Below are 11698 nucleotides of genomic sequence, written 5' to 3'. Positions count from 1 at the left end.
CCGATCGAAAAGTGGAATCTATCAACTAAATCCTTAGATATTAATATCTAAGGACCTCCTTAGTAGAGAAGGAATACACACACACACATAGACCTTCTATGCCAAGGAGGTCCTTAACTTAGCTTAAGGAATGGATTTCCATATTTTGACCACTTTTCAATAGCATATTCACATCTTAACCGTTCAGTTTTTAGATATATATATATAAGAGTAGATCACTTTTTGCAAATTTTCAGTCAAATTGATGATCGTTAAGGCATCCAAAACTGCAATTTACACGAACGGTTAAGATGTGAATGTGTGATCAAAGTGGTCAAAATATGGAAAATCTGTTCCTTAAGCTAAGTTAAGGACCTCCTTAGTGTGTGTGTGTGTGTGTGTCTATATATATAGGGCCCCTTCCACTAAGGGATCTATTTTTTTTTTTGTTTTTTCTAGGGATTAGGGCGTTAGACCAACTTTTCGATCATATTTCGGCATTTTCAGCTTTTAGGTCCTAATGTGTAGATCATTTTTGGCAAATTTTCAGCCAAATCGGTGATCGTTAAGGTATCAAACTAGATTAAATCAACGGACGAACCAAATCTGTCCAAACTTGAACTGTTCATACTTATAATCTTAAATCGCCATTTTGAATGCCTTAAAGATAATCAATTTTAACTGAAAATTTGCAGGAGTAATCTACACATTAGGACATAAAAACTGAACGGTTGAGATGCAAAAATATGATCGAAAAAGTTGGTCCTAATGCCCTAATCCCTAGAAAATATCAAAAAAATGAATCTCTTACTAGAAGGGCCCTGTATTATATATAATATATATATATATATCTGTGTGTGTATGTGTGTGTGTATATAATATATAATTTATATACATATATAGTATATATAATTAACTACACATAGTATAGTATTTAATTTGCGGGGCTTACAGGCCGGGCTTTTACGGGCCTTTCGCTGGCTGGACCTATGGGCCGGGCCGAGCCTCAAACCCCTACACCAAACCCGACTCTCTACCCATCAGGCCGGGCATTTACCCGTTGGGCTTGCTGGCCTCCATCAGCTCATTTGATCCGCAGGCTAAATGATGAGGCCTATTTGAAAGTCTAAATTTTGCCATAGTGTATGACACGAAAATCCAATAATGTGAAAGTCATAAGTAATATTTTCACTGTTTATTGCAGAGAATCTCAACACTGTTGGATCATCCGTATATGGCACAATAGAATTATGATTGGAGAAATGCCCATACACCCCTAATCCACCAATATACTTCCCATACACCCCACCAACTTATTTTTTTTCCCAAAAGAGAAACTAGTAGATGTGCTATTCTATGAGCAACATCATTTGCAGAAAAATTTTCTTTTTTCGGATCTAGGAGCGTCATATTCCCACTCACAAACCCTAACCATAGAACGACGCCTTCGTCAATCTTGTTGCTCCTCCTCCACCATGACAACCTCCTCCGGCATTGATGATGTCACAGCGAGCTTTGCCGCTTCGCTGGCTTTGGCCGGAGGCGACGTCATCGACGTCTCACTTATGGGAAATGCTGCAGCGCCTCGAAACTCCCAGGCTTTTCTGCTTGCTCGACCGCTGACGACCAAACCGGTTGTTGCCACGGATCTGCACAAACACTTTCGAAGGATTTGAGTTCTTGATAGCAGATTCAAAGTCCAGGAACGTACACAATGGCGTTTTGTGTTTGCATTCGATCTTAAAAGGGGTTCAAACAAAGTGTTGTGGGGGGGGGGGGGGCATGGTACTTCAATCGAGCCTTAGGTAGCCTTTGTTGCGGGAAAGTTTCAATACATGGACACGAAGCTTTTTGACAGAATTGGCAAGATCCAGGTAAAATTCTCTCATGATATCTCTAAGCCCTTTTTTCTGAAAAAAAAAAAAAAATGGCACCAAATGTGGTGGAAGAAATCTCTTTTTTTTTTTTCAAGAACCTGGTTGTTAAGTGCAAAGCCTATCACTTGATCTATCATGTGGATGGAACCTGCAAGATGACTGACATACCGGAGCAGCAGCAACTGGCCGCTGACACAAGCGGTAAAAGAATTGGACTGCGTAGTCCTTTTCGAAACTTTGCAGATATTTTCAATAATGGAGTTTTTCGCTTTAAGGGAGTGCAGACCCCTATTTTACCCTCTATTGCTCGGGATCTATTTGGCAGCAAAGACATCATGAAGCAGCACAAACCGGTCCTTATCCAGAATGCACAGATGCAGGATGCAACTAGCACTGACCAAACCCTGGCATTGATCCCGGTTGACGAGCAGCCCATGGAACCTTTGAAGCGAAGCTGCCCTCCCTTACCATTCTGCTCCCCAAAGAAAATCAAGTTTATGATGGATGAGTCTAACGGCAATACTGCACCCATGAAGAAGGAAAAGATTCCTGCTCTTCCATTCACTACCAAATCACTTGGTTTAGTTGAGACTCCTAGCGGTATGCTAGTGCCAGCGGAGGTCATGATGCCCAGGGATGGAGGGCATGCTGCAAAGACTGATGGTAAGAAGAAGATGGGTCGTCCTTTGGGGTCCAAGAACAAGAATCCCCCAAAGACCAAGACAATACCATCTGAAGAAGTGCTAAGTGTGCCTTGTCCAAGAAAACCTCCTAGCCCTAGTGTTAAGGGCAAGGAGAAAATTTAAACTTTTTCTTTTATTTGGCCTAGTAACTTGTCTTAGGTTACATAGTTTTCTAGGCTTTCTTGAATAAGTGAGCATGAGTACCGTCAAATGATCGGATCTAATCTATGTATCGTTGTGGTTTACCACAAACTCTTTATCTACCCATATATGGTAGAGGGGGGGGATATGTAATGGTCCTTTCTGACCTGAGTATTAATATATCGACATGATATTATTTCAAAAAAAAAAAAAACTTATTTTTATTCCCTTTCACGCAAAATTTTTCCCTTTTTCTTTTCACCTACCCATATTACCTACTTTTATACCATTAGTACCCCTTTTTTTTCTCTCCAACCTTTGCAATTTTACTATTACTATGAATAGTAATTTTTCTTCCCTTTTGATGAAACGTGGTGGGCCCATCTTGAAATTATTTGTTTAGATAATATTTACAGTTAGAATTCATCCTCTATATTCAAAGGTAAACAGTTAATTTTCACTATTCATAATTTTGATCATCTCCAGATTAGAATTAATTTCTATTTGCAAAATAACTAGTAAATAGTTAGCTGAAGAAAAAGAAAAGTTGATAAAGTTAAAAGATTACAGGTCAAGGCTTAAAAGAGAAACTCCCGATTATTGGGATATTATCTTCATAGTTCAAAAAAGAATTTACGAAGTTGAGAAAACTATCGGAGATCTCGAATATCCTCTCTAAGAGGAACAAAAACTCTTGATTATTTGAGTATTGGTTAAATCCGCAAATCACTGGTATCAGAGCTTGCTGAAAAAGCTCAAAAGGAATCCCCAATGGGGACAATGTCTGAATTAATATTAGAGAAGTTGAATTCTCTACGAAAATCTTCTGATGAGAAACATCAGAACCTGATACAAGAAGTATCTAGATGTCAAGATCATCTAGAAAAAATACCAAATATAAACTCCCAATTAGAAAAATTGGAGTACAAAATCGATTATATCAAAGAACTTCCTAAAAGGGAAGAAGAACAGCTAACAAGTGTTAGTAGAAAAATCAATGAACAACAAGAAATGCTGGATTCTATGAAAAATATACTGAAGGATAAGAAAAAGCCTCCAGTAAAATCAAAGAAAGCTAATGAATTCAAACCATTAGAAAAACCTGACAAGAATCTTGTTCCAAACATGGTTTTTCTAGAACCTTCTACTAGTCTGACTAGTATCAAATATGAAAAGCCAAAACACTTGGTAGCAAGAAATGTCAAAATGATGAGCATCTTTGCAAAAAAGAAAGGAGTACAACTCCTAAATGCAGAAGAATTCGAATACAATGAAATAGAACAGGAGGTAAAAAACTCCGCAATTCCAAAATTAGATTTCAAACAAATTTATAAAAGAGCTAGGAAAGTTTGAATTGATGGGCAGCCATCATTTCAAATTATTGGAATTTACAACTCCTTCCACAACAGGAAAAACAGATCTCTTGATGATCACTCCTCAAGAAGTTGTCAGAGCAAAGGCAAAAAATTATCAATTTATGCATATTGGAGCAGTCCAAGTAGGCATAGAACTTCTTGCCCGAGAAGGCATAAACTGTTCAGTTCTCTGTGTCTTACAAGACAATAGACTAACCGATTTTCAAGCTAGTCTATTGGGAACACTTGAAGCATCCTTATGCAATCAAGTGGCATATTTCAACTGTTTCCCAAATTTCTCAACCAGCTTGAAAGACGCAGCCCACTGTCTAAGACTGAGAGTCAAGAGAGATGGTATATCAATGAAAGAAAATATGCAAGAACTTACAATAGTATACAGAATATACTATAAATTGATGAGTGCCACAGTAGAACCAAAGACAAGGATATCAAATATCCCAGGTCTTACTACTGGATTCCTCACCAGCCAAAAGAACCATTCACAATAAATTCACAAGGTTACTTGGAATGAAGTAACTTTTCCTATCGAATTGAAATTATCTGGTCCAAAGAAACCACCAGAAAGTACAAAAGCTGCAATTTATGAAAGTAGAAAGACTGGGGATATCAGTCTAAAATTTGATGATCACAGAAAAAGTGACGTCGGTCCTGTGAATATCAGGATAAACAAAAACTTCAGAAGATGCAACAGTATTAGAGAAGCAAGTACTAGTGACACCAAATTTGTTGTAGAAGAACCAACATATCCCATTACTGAAGAAGAACTAGAAGCTGATCTAAATAGACCAGTAAATATGCTTAGAGAAAAAATCTCTATGAACTCTATGATGAAGCAGAATCCTGTGAAAATATTGAACGATTAGAACAACTAATCGAAGAAATTAAAATTTTCAAAGTAAGAAAGGTAAAAAAAATCCTTCTTTATCAAGATATAGAAATGGAAGATGCAGAAAGTTCCAATTCCAAAACTTTCATCATCAGAGAAAAGGGAAAACTGAAACTCCCTGTACAGAAAGCCCCTACAGGTAAAAAAGAAGAAAGAAATTCTTAAAGATTTGTCCCAGAGGACAATATGCCTAGATTGCCAATCACAAACTATGGTATATGACTAAATCTAGACAAAGCTCTAGATAAAAGAAAAGCTATTGACCAATGGGTAGATAGCTTCATGATGAATTCTGCTCTTACCCTTGGAAAGTTTGAAGCACCAGATCTTCAGATGTATTATGAAACCATCCTCACTGGAGTAGCCAAGAAATACTATTTGTCTTTCAAAGAGACTGCGAAGAGAGTGGCTAGAAGAAATAAAAAATTTGAAATCACCATATGAAACCACCTTGTACGATCAATTCTGTGGAAATCTCTCAAATTTGAGTGAAAAGCCAAAGAAGCGGCTAAATCAAATATCTATGCTCTCAAAATCTGTGACATGAGATATTTTGAAGAATATTTGAATGAATTTCAGGAATACTACTGTACAATAGGCGGACTAGAGAATACTGATCTAGTCAACCTGTTACACAGAAAACTCCCTAAACCTTGGAGAATAGCTGTGAGAGAAAGCATAGTTGAAAAGCCAATTGAAAGATTTTCAGTTGGAGGAATTGCCGATAGAATAAGGCAATTATTAAAAGAACAATGCAACGCAAATCTTAGAGCCAAAATGGCCAAGAAACACTCAAAGGAGTTGAAAACTTCTGTTATGGAATACTGGATATGCCTACCAACTGGGGTTGTCATGAATCCAAGTTTCGTAAGAAAAGAAAAGAAAAATATTACTTAAAACGGTTCAGAAAGAATGAAAACAAAAAAGATTGGAAGTTTAAGAAAAGCTCCAACTTCAAAAAACCAGAAGGAGATCCAAAGAAGAAATTCTTCAAGAAAAAGAAGAATCACCAAACCAACCATCAAAATAGACAACCAGGCAAGAAAGCTTGCAGATGTTGGTTATGCAAAGCTGAAGGGCATTATGCTAATGAATGTCTAGAAAAAAATAAAAGATCTACGAAAGCTCTATTTGAAGAATATGAGCCCATAGTAGAAACGACAAACATGAAAGGCTATGAAATAGCTTATTCTGATGATGAAAACGATGACAGGACAGTATATTTTGCCTGGTCTAAAGAAGAATCCTCATCTGATTATGAATTAGATTCTGAAATAGAATATTTAGAATCTAGACAGATGAATGTTCTTAAAGTAAAAAATTGGGAAGAAAGTAAGACAGAAGCAATAATGTCTTCTTATCAGGTTAACCCTGGTACATTCATTTGTGACTACTACCTATGTCATGAAAAAAATGGACTTCCCATGTTCTGTGAAGAATCGAAAAAGACTTATCACAAAGAATGCTTCATAGCTGAAGCAAGAAGAAAAACCAAGAATGGCCTTATCAGCCAACTGGTGGAACAAGAATATGAGGAATATCTCAGTAAACAAAAAGAGAAAAAGATAGAAACTTTATTCCAAGAAATTACTGAATCTTCCTCAGAAACAAAGGAAGAAATGATCGATGAAAATATGGAACTGGTTGAACCAAAAAACATTCCAGAAGAATGTAAACCATTTGTACCACAAGAACAAGCTCAAGACGAGCTTCAACAATCAAAAGTCATCACTACTAGTAGATATAGTAACTACATAGAGATCGGATTAAAATTCCCTGATCACAGAAAGTATCATCTACATGCACTTGTAGATAATGGATCAGGATTCACAGTTGCAAAAAGATTTGCAATTCCAGAAGAACTCTGGAAAGAAGACAATAAAAGAATAGCTACTGGCGGTCAATTTGATGGAAGCCACCTAACCATGAAAAAGGTAGCTAGAGATGTTCATATCACCATTGGTGGAGGAACATTTGTCATCAACACTCTTTGGCAATCAGAAGGCCAAGGATCAGATTTCTTATTGGGAAATGATTTCCTTCTCCAGCAGAGATTTATTCAAGATGAAGAAGCTATGGGCTTCAGAAAAGGAGACAGAATGTTTTGGGCCGATAGACTGACCCAAGCAAAAAGTGTAGTAGGTCCACACTTTACTACTCAATATCAGAGATCGCAACGAAATAGTGGTGATCATAAGCCCTATACGCCCAGATTTGAACCTATGCTTCAAATTAAGCAACAAAAAGAATTGCTCATCGAAGATTATTCTTTTGAAAGAGAAGAAGAAGAAGAAATAACTATCGAAGATGAAGAAGCTAGTTTTATCCATGAGCATAATCTCAAGCATTTTCAAAATAAGCTTGAATCTCAGAAAATCCCTATTCTTGATAAAATAAAGAAAATGCTCGAACAAAATATAGATGTCGACCCTCAGAAATTTTTGAAAAAAGACCTAGTGGTCTGTGAATTAAGATTACATGATATGAATGCTATATGTCATGTCAAAGTTGTTCCTTAGTATAAAGAGGAAGATAAAAAAGAATTCAGAAAAGATATAGAAAATCTCCTGAACAAGAGATTAATTAGACCATCTACTAGCCCTCATCATGCTCCAGCTTTCTACTTGAGAAACCATGTAGAAAACGTTAGAGGAAAAGCTAGAATGGTGATTGACTACAGAGATGTCAACAAGAAGACTGTTAAAGATAGTTATCAAATAGCTCAAGCAAGAGTCTTGATCAATCAGCTTAAAGGAGCTAAAGTCTTTTCAAAATTCGATGCAAAGTCGGGTTTTTGGCAAGTCAAGATGCATCCAGATAGTGTTCCTCTCACTGCATTTGGAACACCACAAGGTCATTACGAATGGTTAGTAATGCCCTTTGGCCTAAAATAAGGCCCTTCAATCTTCCAAAGAAAGATGGATGACATCTTCAAACATGTTGCTGAATTTTGTGTCGTCTATATCGATGACATTCTTGTCTTCTCCAAAAACATAGAAGAACACATGAAACACCTTTACGAGGTTATTAAGCTGATAATTCAGCATGGGATCATCCTAGGAGAAAAGAAAGTATTTTTTATCCTAGACGAAGTTGATTTTCTTGGTATAAATATCAAGAATGGAGTGATAAAACTCCAACCCCATATCCTTGAGAAAATCTGAAAATTCCCAGATAAAATTCCTGATGCTAAGAGTCTAGAAAGATTTTTAGGAGTCATCAACTATGGAAGGGATTTCATTCCCAAAATCTCAGGACTAATAACAATGTTATCTCCTAAAACAACTTCCAAAAGAAAATGGAGCTTTCACAGAAGATGATAAAAAAATCATGAAGCAGATAAAAGCCCTCTGCAAGAATCTCCCTCCTTTACAACAACCAGAAGAGAAAGATGAAATCATACTCCAAACTGATGCTAGTGATAATTACTGGTCTGGTGTCATTTTGGCAAAAACTCCTGGAACTAACGTTGAAAAAATTTGTAAATTTTGTAGCGGCAAGTTCAGCCCTGCAGAACAAAATTATCCTACAGAAGAAAAAGAGATTTTAGCTGTCAAGAACACAATTTTAAATTCTCTAGGTTTTCTAGGAAAACTCTTTACTGTACGCACCGATTGTGCTAGAGTAAAGAATTTAAAAAAATTTAAACTTGATAAAGCTGCTGATAGAGGAAGATTAGCAAATTGGCAATTATTTCTTAATCTATATGATTATAATGTTGAATTAATCGCAGGAAACAAGAATTATCTTCTAGACGCCCTAACCAGAGAAATGGCGATGTTCAGTCGAAGAGAAGGCGATGAAGGTCGCAATCCCAGAAACAGAAGAACAGGAAAAGAGCCTGAAAATGTTGAGGAACCTAAAGAAAAAATCCTCAAAAGATATTTGCTAAATCCAAAAGGATTAGCCACAACTGATCAATCCCAGGGTAAAGGATTGGCTAGCCCGTCTCAAATGGTAGATGATAAAGGCTCATCAAGACCGTTTAAGGTTGTTGTGGTCTCATGTTCTCAGCTTTGTTTGCCCTAGCGGAAGAACTCCATGAAAATATCAGACCACAGTTTGAAGAAGTTTATGAAAATACACAGCAGAGTGCTGTCCAGAATGAAAAAATTCAGTATCTTGAAGATCCTGGAAGTGCTAAAGTTCCTGTTTTAGCACTAAAAGAATCAGATTGGTTCGACTTCCATATTCTTATTGGAAGTCATAATTCTGACTCATGTCTTCCTCCAACTCTCTTCATTGTCCTTGGACCTTACGTTGGAAGATACGTAGTCAATGTTCAGAGTAAACATCCTCAAGAACACAAGGTTTGGCTTGTTGAAAATGGTTTTGTCCATAACCTCTGGACTAAAACCAATGATGATCTCAAGGGACTACCACCCATCATAGTCAACACAGTCAAAAATGTTAGAAAAAATGACTGCATCCTCAGATTAAAGTTCAGATCTACTCCACCAGAGTGGATTCAGAAGAAAAATGGCGAGGTTGACTATATTTCTCCATAGGACTAAATACTCGTTACTCCTTATACTTTTGCATGAAAAACAGTTTAGTCTAAATTTTTAAAATTAAACAGTTTAGTCCTTATTCTTTCTAATTCTCACACAACAAGTCCTAAAATGACTATTATACCCCTCACTTTTTATTTTTTTTATTTTTCTCTCTTTTTATTTTTTATTTTTTCTGCCTCTCTCTCTCTCTCTATATATATATATACACACACACACACACACACGTGTGTGTGTGTGTATAGATATATATATATATATATATATATATATATATATATATATATACAGTCCGACTACACTAAGGATGTCCTTAGTTTTTCTTAGGTACGAATTTCCGGTTTTCACCCACTTTCCGATCAACTTTTCACATCTTAACCGTTCAGTTTTTAGGTCCTAATGTATAGATCATCTCTGCAAAATTTCAGCCAAATTGGTGATCATTAAGGTATCCAAAAATGCAAATTACAACAATGTAAACGAACGGTTCCGGTTCGACAGATTCGGTTTGTTCGTGTAAATTACAGTTTTGGACGCCTTAACGATCACCAAATTGGCTGAAATTTTGCAGAGGTGATCCATACATTAGGACCTAAAAACTGAATGGTTAAGATGTGAAAATGTGATCGGAAAGTGGGTGAAAACAGTAAATCCGTTCCATAAGAAAAACTAAGGACATCCTTACCTGAGAAAAATTCTATATATATATATATATATATATATATATATGTACACACACACACTATATATATATATATATATATATATATATATATATATATATGTACACACACACACTATATATATATATATATATATATATATATATATATATATATATATATATGTAGAGAGAGAGAGAAATAAAAAGTGAGGGGTATAATAGTCATTTTAGGACCTGTTGTGTGAGAATTGGAAAGAATAAGGACTAAACTGTTTAATTTAAAAAATTTGGACTAAACTGTTTTCATGCAAAAGTATGAGGAGTAACGAGTATTTAATCCTTCTCCATACTATTATGTGAGAATCATTCAAGGAAAATATCTTCACCCTGCATGTGTTGGATACAATGGCCAACCAAATTCTAGTATTCCTTGGATGAAGGCCATGTCTCTGGAATATATCAAAAAGATCATTGAAGAAGATACAGAAAATACATTCATGGCAGCAGGAGAAAAAATTATTGTTACTGCATATGACCATCCTGAGCTTATTAGCAGTGACCTTTTTCTTTCTCTCAAAAGAAAAGAAATAGATTCCACGTTCGCCTGCTTTCAGTGGATTGAAAAGATTGAAAAAAACAACCACTACAAGATGTATGAAGATACAGACGTAGAAGAGAACAGAACAAATGCTAGGATGGATAACAACTCTTTTGTCCTAGGCAATAATTTAGAAACAAACGAAAACATGTGAAGCAGCAGGTGTAGAAAACACCGAAAGCAATTTTGGCCTTTTCCTAAAAGAGGCTTTTGCTTTTCAAAAAGAAGAAGGTGAAAAACATTTCACCTAAAGGAATCTGCTTTTCGTCAATCGACCTCAATCATCCGGAGCACTCACGAGAGCAGAAAATAATGGAGTTGTTTTGTACATTTTAGTGTTTTGAATTCCAGTTTGAGTTCCGTTCCCTATATAAGGAGCTTTAGGTTCAGTTTGTAAGGCATCAGAAAATTGAGCAAAAGAGTCTTCCCTCAAGAAGTAAGAAAGCCATAATAGCAGTGTGTTCTTTCCTTCCTGTCTAGTATGGAGTAGTGTGCTTTCATTTCAAGTAAGTGTCTGTAATAATCCTCATGGATAGCTAAACAGCTTTTAGCTGTTTACCTAAAAATGAGGCTCTGAGTTCTCAGCTTGTAAATATGTTTAAATAAATAATTCTAGATTGCTCATCCACTTCGTCAAAATTTTTCAAGTTCAAAATGTTGAAGTTGTTTATCAGTTTTCTACCTGTGTCCTGTAGAACTTTGAAGTTTAGATTTTCTGTTTCACAGGAAGTACTAGTTTTGGCTTAGGATAGAAACAAGCAGGGCCGGTCCTGACATTTTGAAGGCTTGAGGCAAATAATTTAAATGTGGCCTCACATAAAAAAAATCATACAATCGAACAAATTTTTTTATATATATAAATTAAACCCCTACATTAATGGTAATGCAAAAAAAAAAAAGGCGTTCAATTCTAAAATAATTTTTCTCTTAGAAGTTGAAAAAATAAAAAAAGAACAGAATATATTTAACTACAAAAGAAACCA

The sequence above is a fragment of the Rosa rugosa genome, chromosome 5 (assembly GCF_958449725.1).
Source record: "Rosa rugosa chromosome 5, drRosRugo1.1, whole genome shotgun sequence".
Classification (NCBI taxonomy): domain Eukaryota; kingdom Viridiplantae; phylum Streptophyta; class Magnoliopsida; order Rosales; family Rosaceae; genus Rosa; species Rosa rugosa.
Note: the sequence above shows the minus strand (reverse complement) of the source record.